The 13,105-nt window shown below is 35.7% G+C and overlaps 1 protein-coding gene across 14 annotated transcripts in view; it reads right to left on the bottom strand.

Annotated features, from left to right (window-relative positions):
• LOC149546234 (pentatricopeptide repeat-containing protein At2g03880, mitochondrial-like) overlaps window positions 1–13,105 on the bottom strand; it is a 181,566-nt gene that overhangs the window by 128,222 nt on the left and 40,239 nt on the right. Inside the window, exon 2 of one of the 14 annotated variants that reach the window (XM_089791075.1) lies at window positions 12,965–13,043. The exons of the other annotated variants lie outside the window; for them this stretch is intronic. The gene's annotated coding sequence lies outside the window, so the exon portion shown is untranslated. The remainder of the gene's footprint in view (window positions 1–12,964; window positions 13,044–13,105) is intronic. 14 annotated transcript variants of the gene reach the window in all.

Genomic DNA, 13,105 nt, shown 5'->3' on the forward strand with positions numbered 1-13,105 from the left:
TTTTTTGTATCTTTGTAGGTTCATTCCACCTCTTCACCATATGTAGCTTCATAGTCGGTGATTCTCAAGTGCTTGAAAGATTATGAGCACTCTACCCTTTTATTTACACCTCTTCACCATTTCATGGCTACATTGCCGGTAAATCCCAGGTTAGAAAATTCATGCGCATTCTGCTTTTTATATCCTCTATCACAAATTGCAACAACATAAAACATAATTCCTTTTGAGATCAGCATTACTCTTTGGATAGTAATTCAGATTCTAATATTCTTATACATGGGATTGTATCCAATTGACTTAAAGAAATTTAAGGAAAGAGGACTGATAATAAGGACATTGCGTAAGTAGCAATTCATATTGAAAAAAAAAAGTCTGAAATGATAAAACTTCTAGATGCCTAACTAGTTGCTTTGGAAGAAATAAGAATAATACTGGAAATGTCATATCATGACCTGATGTATCACTGGATATGCTAGAATCCTTGCAACCCAAATTTGGAATTTGTCCTCCTTTAATTGCAGACATCCCAAATGCAGATCCCCCCAAGCTGGGTTCTTATGGCAGAATTGCTATTGTATTGGATGCTCAGATTGGTAGTATAAAATGAAACCTTAGCTCACGGCTCTTATGGATTCAAATGCTAGAGAGGTTATTTCAGCAGAATTCGTAGTGGTAAAGGAAGGTTGATGGTAACGCGGATGCTAAGTTGAATGCCTTAATACAGCAAGGCACACGAATATATAAGGAAAGGTGTCGGACTCCATTCACGGCTAAATTAAAAGGAAAGTCATGTCTTCTTGGCTTCCACCGGTTATGTAACATATGTCATTTTAATTTACCAAGTAATAAATCGATTATGAAAAAAGAGGGAAGAAAGAATTTAAATAGAAAGTTGAAAACACAAGTTGGAAAGATTATAATTTTCATTTATTATTATAATATGTTCTTATATATGTACATGTAAGTACATCAATGGGGTGACATCATTAAATTACGTTATTATAATTTATTGGTGCCATTTCATTTTTATATTTATGTGTATATACGTATTTATTATAATAATATGATGGAGATTAATTAAAAATCTCTTTAGGTATGTATCATATTTTAAGTTAGATTATTTTATGTTTTTCCTTTATTGTTTTCTTAATAGCTCATGTGGGTTCCATAAATGTATCCCGTGATCAAGTCATCGCATCCTTTCCAAGGAAGTTTAAGGTCATACCTACTGATCCTGGTGACTGAACTAAGCAAACATCCCATTCCGATGATCCCGTTTAGCAATAATTCCCCCCTCTTCATCTTCTCCTGCAATTACTCATGAAAAACACTTTCGCCATAATAATGATTCCATAATAATTCATAAAAACATATTAATCGTTATTTTTAATCAAACAACTGCTAATCACCTAATAACAGTTATTGGTTAACGACCATCTTCATTAATAGTTAATACAACGTATATAAATAACTACCTATTTCACATGATCATGAAAGAATAATTCGTTAAATCCAACGGTTATGAACAAGTTTAAAATTAGGTCAAAAATTTCGGATGTAACAATGATTAAGAACAACTCCAGAATTACTTTTGGATTTATTGATTAAATATAAGGCAAAGTCATGATCAATTCCATGAACCAAATTTGCAAGATTTAGATAAACAAATAAGCCTGATTGTTGTAAACAACCGCAGGTATTGCCAGTTTGTGAGAGGCGTCCAGAATGCCTTAATTACGGCATACACATACACGTCAGCACAATCCAGCCTCAAACACAATTCCTAAGTACAATACGTCCAATGCCAAGTAACCATTTTCACCTTCAATCAATACTGGCAGCCAGAATGTTTGACGTATGATGCCCAATCTGTTTGCATGGGTTGCTCACATTGATTGCAAGGTGTGTATGCAGTGCCTTGCTAGCCGTATGCAATCCCCAGACCTCTTGTAATATTATTTGTTGTCCCAACGGTAATCTAATGTCTCGCATGCTTCCAGAAATATAACCACAGCCAGTATTAATGCCAATCGATCTCCCTTCAATTGCTAAACAATTTGACTTAGTAGCAATCGATTTGTCTCCAGAATGACAATCTCCTTAATCACAGAAATTACAGTAGGAGATTATAACAACTATATACCTCAGCACAAGTGTTTAAGAGAAACTAAGAAATACCTTCAAACCCTTTCCAAATTATCAAGAGATAAAATATATATTTTCAAGATGATCTCTCCTTAACAAAAAGTTGTATTTATAACACTATTTGAGCCATCTAGCTTCACTTTCACACTTTCCGCTTAAAAGGCAACTTTATAATATAAAATTATGACACTTTGTAATATAAAGTATTATGTTTATTAAAAGTGTAAGAATTTGCCTTAGGGCAAAATTTACCCAAGAACTAAGAAATCAAACACAAGCACAACTGTAGACCAAAAATGGATATGATCAATTAATCAGAGTATGTCCTAATACATTGCTCTGTTCAGTATATGATGTGCAAACACACTAGGAGTGCCTGTATATAAAGGTCTCTCAAGAAGCACCTAGGATGTCTCTAGAAAGAACCAGGAGATAAGATAAGCATCATGACAACTAAGCACATGCTTTATCCATCATTCTAGATGAGTGGATAAGAATGACAAGGTTGTAGACACCATGTGCTTAATTGGTGTGCTAACTCCTGTGTTGTAGACAACATGTGCATAAAAGAGGTGCGGACTCCTGTGTTGTCAACATAACAACTCACAAGAGTACGCATACTCTTCGGTGGCTAATAAATAAATAATAAAATAATGCATTAACTTAAGTAAACTTAGGTAAGTGTAAATAGCGAATAATTATTTACACCAACAAAAGTTGAATTAAATAATCATTAAGCCAACAAGCTCACCAATAAAAGACTTTTTAATAAAGAAATCCCAAAGAGAGATCAAATATCCAGAACCAAAGGACCATCCTGCCTAAACTGCTCAATCCAAAAATAGCAACTAACCAAGAGTGACTTCCTAAAAATGTTAAGTCCAAAAATAGCAATCTCATGGCAAAGACCCCCAAAACCAGACAATAGCTCATGAGGGTCGCGATAATGAGCTGACAAACCCACACTCCGGAGAACTGCTAAATCGGGGACATTGTAGATAGGTATGACCTTTAATTGCCTTGGTAAGGACCTAGTGACATGAACATCAGGATACAATTGATGGACCCGCATGAGCTATTAAATAAACATTTAAAACATTAATTATTTTAATTAAAAATAATGCGTACCACAAATGGTTTTTGATTGACTTTATCCACCCCATCATTATTATGTATATCTATGTATGTACACATAGATATAGGAATAAAAGTGACAATGTAATATTATTTTTATAAAATAAATAATATGATGCCACCACATAAGTACATCTGCGTGCAAGTAGATAGATACATATTATAATTATCCTTGATTTATAACCTGCAAATCTTTTTCCTTATTTATTCAAATTTTTGCTAGAACCCAAAAAGCACATTTGGCATATTGGCGTTCAAGAAGCCAAGTTCTTTTCTTTTAAGTTGCAACTTCTTGGAAGCCAAAAGGTTTTTGAATATTTCCTTATATTATGGAGCCGTGAGAGACCATGGGCATTACTATTCATGACATATCTCTACATTTTTACAACCGAATTCCCTCAGCATATTTCCTTGCCCCGATTTATCAATTCATCATATATTTTCCTTGCTGAAGCATAAGATTAGTAACCGTGCCAAGTTTGCAACCAAAGTTCTTCCGTGAAGAGTGTAGTTAATTGATAGTGTCTAGAAAGACTCCATTATATTTCTAGATTTTACCAGGTTATGTGGTTGCCCCATATCCCAAAGATTGTAATATGTTTTTATTTTCAGATATTACTGCACTTTGAATATTATAGCAATAAGATACAATTCCAGAACATGTTGCAAATTATCTTCGTTTAAGATATCATCAATTAGTCCCTCTTTAGGATAGAACAGTTTATGATGAGTAAAAGTCAAGTATCCATGACATGATATCATATCTTTATTATGTCGTTGAATGTCAGAATCAAATGTTATTTATTTTGCAAGTCTTAAAGTTATATTTTCACAGAATGTGATAAGCTAGAAACATATAATATTCTTATATTAGTTGAGGATCAATAGAAAAGAGCTGGTTGCTCTAAGATTCAAACACCTGGGACTCACCCGGCTGTATAGCCAAGGAAGAAGTGAAGAGGTGAGATAGAAATCTGCAATAACATGGAAATAAGAATTAGACATGGCATAACAATTCTAAATTTATTTATTTTTTTAAAGGAAAATCATTTAATAGCTCATGCAAGTTCATACTTATTGTTCCCCTATTGTCAAGTCGAGCGATGGTGATCAGGTCATTGAACCCATCAAAAAACCGTGGCCAATGTCATTAAAGGCATGTTTGCCATCTATGATCACTTGATTTCAGTAGTGCCAGTTCTTCAAACATGTCCGTCCATAAGTGTGCAAACATTCTGAACATCAAATGCTCAGGTGGCTGGACTAAAAGTATCCCAAGCCTGATCCCAGGGGAGGGAGGGCCTTTCTATTTAATAGATTGTGTGGGGATGAATATGGTCCGAGGTTGGGAGGTTAAGCCTAAGTCAATGCTTCTCCTCTTACCGAAAGTCAAGGCTTGCACAACCAATTAAAGACTCACCTAATACTTCTCGTATGTTCCTCTATCTAATTCATGTTATGCGTTTACTTTATTTGTATGCAAGGAAAGATAGTAAATCATTATTTCAGTTAATCATTATTACAATTATATCAATTGATCATTGTCTGAAATCCAATATAAAGGCATATTCCATGCATAAGGGCCTTAGAATCCTTATAAAAATTGACTTTATACATACAAATGACCAAAATCCTAAGGAAAATAAACTTTTCCTTTATAAAAATACACAATATCTGGAATATACATGAATTTCCCTTCACATTTTAATCAAAATCCGGAATATACATGAATCTCCCTTCAATTTTTTGATCAAAATCTAGTCTTTACATGAATTTCCCCTCATATTTTGACCAAAATCTGGACTCGGCAAACATTTCCCCTTCATATTTGGATATTTTCTTAAAATTTGAAGTGTTGGAGGCAAAAATTCAAGCATACCATGAATTTCCACAACTTTGGATAATGCTTGTTGGACATTTTTGAAGTGTTTGAAAAATCCGAACAAGGGACAATTCTCCCCCAAGTGCAAGTTTGAAAATAGTTTGAAAATTTTTTGAGTTTGGAAATTATCCAAACTAGGGTCCTTTTCCCCTTAGAGGAAGTTTGGAACTTAAATTTCGAAGTCTAGAAATTGTCCAAACTAGGGTCGTTTTTCCCTAGGTGGTAAGTCTGCATTCCAAAAAACTTCAATGTCAAAATTGTCTTAACATGAGCCAATTTCCCCTTCGAGCTAAGTGTGGAATGTAGATTTTTTTTCTAAGTGTTGGAAAAGTCCAAACTAGGGTGCTTTTTCTCTCAAGAGGAGTTGGGAATGTGGAAAATTTTCCAACTGTCAAATTTGTCCAAACTAAGGTCATTTTTCCCTCGAAGTAGTGTTGAAAATTTCCAAACATGGGTGTATTTTCCCTCGAGGGGAATATGGAATGCGAAAATTTTTCTAAGTGTAAGAATTATCCTAACAAGGGTCGAATTTCCCATTTGGAGCAAAATCGACAAATTTTTCTAAATATCAAAGATGTCCATACTAGGGTCAATTTTACCCCTTAAGATGGCAAAGCGAGACAAATTTTTTTGAGTGCAAGGTGGATTGTAACAAAAGGATTTTCATAAAAAAATAAAAGCAATCCAGAAAGACTTTTCCTCAACAAATTCTTGAACAAATATACTGAATTCCTTTTCATGGGACATTAACTACTTTTAACTACCAACGATTAACTGAAATAACAAAACTCCACTGAAATAACTATATCAATCATCAACTGATGCAATAATCAACTATAATAACAATTAACTAAAAATAACTATAACAATAATCAACTGTAATAACTATAATAAAGATTAACTGAAATAAATGTACAATGATCAACTGTAATAACTATACTAACTGAAATATCTATAACAATGATCAACTGTAATAACTATAATAACTGAAATAACTGTAACAATGATCAACTGTAATCATTGATATAATGATTTACTATCTTTCCATACATATAAGTAAAGTAAATACTTAACATGAAAAGAAGAACATACAAGTAATATCCGGTGAGTCTTTAGTTGGTTGTGCAAGCCTCGGCTTTCAGTAAGAGGAGAAGCATTGACTTAGGCTTAACCTCTCAACCTCGGAACATACTTATCCCCACACAATCTATTGATTTAGAAAGGCCTTCCCTACCCTGTTGGTGTTTGAAAATGCTAGAGGGTTTTCAATTATCCCACTGAGAAACTGACATATCTAGAGGCAACTAACTCCCATTTTCAACATGCCATTTCTGACAATAGACCAACTATAAGGCATGACCCTTCTTCTACTTCAGGCTTTGCTAAACTTAGGCGGGTAGACCTCATATTCAAATGATACCGTACCAGTGCAAAAACATATCCCTGAATCTATTAAGCAGATTTTACCCTTATATCTCCTAATGACTCATAAAATGACACAGATCTACAGTAGTTAAATGCAAAGCTATGAATCTCATAATCTGAGTGAGGGTTAAACATTTAGGTCCTTCAACATGAAAGGGAAAGAACGTTTAATTAATAATGTTGAATTTAACAAACCCTCAGATATGCAGCAATAAGACTTTAATGATCCTGTAACTGATCAGTGTCTAATCCATTGGGCAAATCTATGAATCAAGTGCATACATATGGATATCTGATACTTATTCATATATTCAGAAATACGATCTATCTATTTACCTTGTAAATAGACATTTGTGCTCAATTTGAACCTCATTCTTACATGATATCCCCATCAGTAAACTTGCAGCCCTGTTAATTCCCTGAAGCATTTACATAACTTCTTGAGTCATAAGCAACAATGAAATAACATACAGCCTTAAGGGACTGCAACTACAACCTAAGCTCTTTGTTCAAAGATCATAAAACATTGAAGATCACTAATAAGAGGAGACAAGAATCAGAATGGAACTAATGAATCTGTTGCTCTTTGTATTAATTTGCTTGAAATTATACAGTCATATGCATGAAAAGAAAACACCTAACAGATCTAAACTATCTGTATTATCCTTCCTAATGATGTTCATACAAGAGAAATCTGCTGAAGAAAATGGTTTTACAGTAAAACAGTGGAACCCTGTTGGTATTACCCAGAGAAAACTGCCAACCCCTACAAAGAATGAAAGATAGAAAGATATAGGAGAAGATGAATTCTCGGATTTGTTCTATGACTGACATGTGTCCACTTGAAATTCAATCTTTTGCAACTGAAAAACCTCTCTCCTCTTTCCACACATTGATCTGATTTTGTTTCATCATTGTTTTGTAACAGATTTGCAAAATATCTCTTGCTGAATGATGAAATCCTTTGATTGCCAAAATATCTTATATGCATCAAGAATGCTGATAAAACTCCATTTAACTAACTTAGAAATGACCCCAACTGCATTTTCACTGTCTTTTAACCACATTCATGTCATTTCCATGTTAAAAATCGCAACTAAACTTTGATACCTAAATGTCGTTGCAAATTGGAAACATGAGAGAAAACCTCGAATAACCTAAACACACTACTTCCTGTGTAAAAACTAACTGCATAATCAAAAAATTCAGATTCTCCCGATTCTGATGATATATAATACTACTATACTAGCCTTCCAAAAACCCCCATAATCACAATTTGAAAAACAGTCCCCCCTTCCTATAAGGTTCAAGCCTACACATCTTTGAAATTTAAAAATTCAAAAATTTAAAAGTTCTAAAGTCACAACTTTAGAAAAAACCTTTTAAATTTTAAAATGTGAACATGCATATTAAACTTGGGAAAATGATTAAAATATTTAATATTTTAATTATTTCATTTTTCCCTTTATTTCCATCCGGGTCAACTCTTCTTTGACTGGGCGCCACATGGCGCTTCGTGATTGGCCCACATGATCTGCCTCATCCGCCATGTTAGTGCCATCTGTTCCGAGCCTGATGCCACGTGTCGCACAACCACTTGCCCGCATTCTTTATCCAATGAGCATCTTTGTATTGCAGGCTTGCACCGGCCATCAATCTCGCCACGTGTCACAATCTGGATACACCTCACCTGAACCTACTCTGCAATAACACCTCACCACGCGCAGGACCCGCTGCCACGTGGCGGCGTCCCGCATTCCCGCATTTTCTAAACCTCGTGCAACTCTATTTTGCGGGCGTGCGCCAGCCACATGATCTGGACACGTCACGCAATCTCAATTCATAGTTGCCACATCAGCTCATGCATCGGTTCGTTCAAAATTATGCAGTTAATCACTCAGGCTGACGTCATCCACAAGGACCCCACCTGGGTGTTGCCTTTCCCAAAGGCTGTGTCTTTAAGACACTTCCAATATGGGCACTTTTGTATTTAAAAAGAACGAAAGACTGCTTCCCAGCGAATGTGGGATAATAGAACTGCTCTGTCCCATACCCATGATTTATCATGCTCAATGGGTCTCCATTTTGACGTTGGTGTCAATTGAACTCACATTACAAGCATCCGTTCCCACGAAAGATTCCCATCCAATATTGCCTGTACTTGAATGTTTTCTTGCTGTATCACCAATAAATTGCTTCGCTTTACATCTTGTAGAAAAATAGACTTGTTCTAGTTTTTTGAAATGTTTCATCAACCGGGAACATCTGGATAGGAGTTCTTCCTCTGAATCTGAATTCGTTCCATGTGGAATGACATGCATTCCACCAATATCATCTAATTTTCCACTGCAATCACCCGTAGAGATTAACCTTCCAGGCTGTCTGGAGACATTTGTGTTGGCATCTCTAACTGATGGCTCCTGACATCCAACTCCCCTGGTTGAAATGTCTCTTGCATGGGCTTAATGGCTTGCCATGTGAACTGAAGTTGTTTGATCAACTTCTCACCCTGTTCTTGAAACATGCCCCTTATTATTACCACGTTGCCTCAATTTATAGGTTGCGGACTGTCCTGGAAGTGTTTGAGGCAACCTTCCAATCGAGTCCTCTGAAGAATCAGAACTTGAGCTTGTACAAGAAGTAGATTCTATAAATGAAACTCAATTAAAAGATGATAGCATGAAACAAGAGGGCCAAATATTATGCAACACAACTCCTTCCGAATGTGCAAGACTTACAATCTCCAGGATTTGCTTAAAATGTGCAAGCATTCCAATCTACTTACAATTCTATTAGGCGTATTCAACCATTCTCTGAGGCTAATATCCTCCTCTTCCAAATTATCCATACAAGGTTGTGTAGGCGTTGGATTCCGAAAAGCAGATTCATGTTGTTGATTCTCAACGTTGCCACAAGGGCTTCCTACAGATTTCTCTTCTTGTTCGGTCTCACTACAGCCAATGTTAGAAGCATCTTTTGACATATCATTGTTGATACTGTATTCTTCAGAATAATAAAATTCTCCCTGCCCAGATTGCTCCCTGTTCAATCCTTGGAGATCGTCCATTCCAGAATTTTGAACGCTAAGGGTTATGAAGGACTTTGTCTCCAATAATTTGGGTTGGTGTTCCACCTTACGACTACTAATTTATGGCCTAAACTAATTTCTATTTCTCTAAAAGACTTCACAAGAGTCAAAAACCAATTCCACATTGCAACTTTTGTCGAAAACAACATTTAGAAATGAACCACAAAACTAAGGATTAAAAACTTAATGCCCTCTGGGTGTTCCTACTGTTCCAATAAAAGGCTTTGTCTCATGTAAAGCCCTTTTATGTCTCCATTTCATAAAACCCCTCTGTTTTCCCTTGTACGCCTTATTTTGCTTCCGAAGCGGAAAAGAAATTGCAATTACACATCCACATTCCTCCAATTCATCTAAAACAATGATCCCCCAAAACTTTGTCCCATAGGCAAGTTCATTCACAATCTAGATATATTCCTCTCAAATATGTATAAACTCCTCACCGAAGAAGACCCTCACATCTTATCAATCTTATCAATTTGGCGGGATTAGTCGGGCCCCAAAGTGGGTCTGGCTAAAAATTTTCGCTTTCGGACAACTGAAATGTTGAATTGATCATCTCAAACTTATTAGAATCAAGTTCGATAACTGAATCATCAATTAAAATTCACTCACTTATCGGCAAACTGTCAAATTGGTGCCAGAAGGTCCTTTGGCTGGCCTTAAAAACTGACCAAAACACCTGATCGGGCTCTAAAAACTGGCACACTGATTCTCTACTCTGCATACTTGTACCATGTCGAATCTTGTCTCATGACGAATTCGAAGTCAAAAAATATTCACTGTCAAAGTTGACCTTTCAGAACTGCCTGCAAGAAAACATGTCAGAAAACCATAAATTGGGTTCGGAATCGGCTTCAAAAACTGGGTAAACTGACACTTGGAAAGACAAAAACTGGGGCATTAGTTCTCTGTCACGAGGAGAGTATGGATCTTTGATTTGGGCTCATGATGAATAACAGGGCGTGTTTGGCAAGCGGTCAAAGTAGGCTACTTGAATTTTGCAGATTGAAACAAATGGCAGAAAGTGATTTTTGCAAATGGAACGGGCCTAGAAAAGTGTGTAAATGGATTCCTCGTGACTTGCAAACTGGCACACTTGGAGTATTTTCAGAGGACAACACAATGGTACAATCCATTCGATCTAGGCAATCACAGATTTGGAGTTATAACATCCCGAACAGGGGTTCCAACAAATCTGCAAATGCTGACACCAGTAAAAGATAGAAATTGCGTTTGGAATCGCGTTTGAAAACTTATCAAACGGATTCGTCATAAGTTGAAACTTGAAACACAACAAGTTTTTGACGTCTACAATACAACACAGCAGGAATTTCAACATTGTGGTCAACTGGTCAAAAGTTATAACTAGTTAAACAGGGCCTCCCAGAATTATGTGCAAAGTGCAATGCATGAAAACAGTAACTGACCAACTTTGAGGGATTCAAAACCTAATCAAACGAATTCGAAACGACTCAAAATCTAAAACATAGATTCTCTGGTATGGACACTAGACATTCCCAAAGCAACGAGTTATGAAACATTTTTGGGTGCGAGATATTAGATTGCAAACAAGGCCTCCTATCACTGTTTGACACGAGTGAATGCAGAATTGACAATTGCTCAAAATGGGACTTCACGGAATGGCTCAGAACGACAAATTATCATCATGAAACAAGTGGATACACTGAATGAAAGGTGTTAGAAATATTAAACACCTCACGGGACTCAAAGGGACAGCCGGGTACAAACTCATCAAAAGCATTTATAGGGCTCAAATTTCTCAATGGTACTCAAAATTCGGGCTACAATTTTGAGTGCCAACATATCCCAAGATCAGGCTTGAGATACTTTTAGTCCAACCACTTGAGCATTCTAGTGCTTCGAATGTGTACACAATTATGGACGTACATGTCTAAATAACTGGCTCCACTGACATCAAGTGATCATAGATGGCAAACATGGCTTAAAACAACCTTGGCCAAGGTTTTCTAATGGGTTCATTGAACCGAACACCACCACTCGACTTGACAACAGGTGTACAATAATATAGACAAGCATAAGCTATTAAATAAAATTATTTTAGATTTATTGTATCATATCTAACTTTTATTTCTATGTCATTGCAGATTCCATTTCACCTCTTCACCCTTTCCGTGGCTATACAGCGGGTGAGTCATAGGTGCTCGGATATCAGAGCAATCGGCTCTGTTCATTGATTCTCAACTAATTCATGAATATTATATGTTTCCAGCTTATCACAATCTATGATTTGAAGAATGTGTTCTTCAAGACTTGCAGAAAATATCATTTGAATTCTAATCTCCAGTGACATAAATAAATCATGATTTCATAACATGGTTACTTGGCTTTTATTTGCCATAAACAATTCTAACTTAGAGAAGGTCTAACCTATGATATTAAGCAAGATAATTTTGCATTATGATATAAATTGTAGCTTACTGCGATATAAATCGAAATGTTGTAACTTGTAAAGAAATCATATTGCAATGTTTGGATTTTTGGTTAACCACATAACCTGGTATAATCTGAAAGAAAGAATGAAGTCTTGCTAGATGCTCAACAACCCGCCTTAGAAAAGATCTTGAACGCCAATTTCCAGTATGAATGTTGCTCATGATTTCAGCAGAACTTCAATATAACCAGAAATCGTGGAAGGGAAACAATGCAATGGTTACCAATTGATAAAGATATTGGGTGCTATGATAAACACAGTCAGGTAATATGAAGAAGGCGGGTGCTTGAACAAGGAAGTCAGGTGCTTGAACATGGAAGTCAGGTGCTTGAAAAATAGTTGTCTTCCCCCTCTCTCGACTTTTTAAGATAAAGAGATAATATGTCTCTTTGGCTTCCAAGAAGCCATAACATAAAAGAAGGGTCTTGGCTCTTGGACGCCAAATAAATATGCCAAGTGTTCAATCAGTTTTAAGCAAGAAAATAAATAAAAAGATGGAAAAAGATTTTAAGGTTATAAATCAAAAATAATTATGGTTTATATCTATCTATATGCATGTAGATATGAGGTGACATCATTTTATTATAAAGAAAATAATATTATGGTGTCACTTCATTCTTATATCTATGTGTACGTACATAGGTATATATTATAATGATGTGGAGAAAAGATCAATCAAAAACCTTTGAGGTACGTATTATTTTTAATTAAGTTAATTTAAGTTTTAAATTGTTTATTTAATAGCTCATGTGGGTCTTTCAATTGTATCCTAAAGTTCAAGTCGCTAGGTCCTTACCAAGGCAATTTAAGCTCATACCTGTCAACCTGATGATTGGACTAAGCTAGTATCTCATTCCGTTGATCCCATTTAGCAATGCTTCCCCCTTCATCTTCTCCTGCAATCACCCGTGCAATATTTCCATGATAATAACAAGTTCCATAATAATTTTCATATTAA

The sequence above is a fragment of the Cupressus sempervirens genome, chromosome 7, assembly GCF_028749045.1.
Source record: "Cupressus sempervirens isolate cs-2001-9-10 chromosome 7, ASM2874904v1, whole genome shotgun sequence".
NCBI lineage: Eukaryota > Viridiplantae > Streptophyta > Pinopsida > Cupressales > Cupressaceae > Cupressus > Cupressus sempervirens.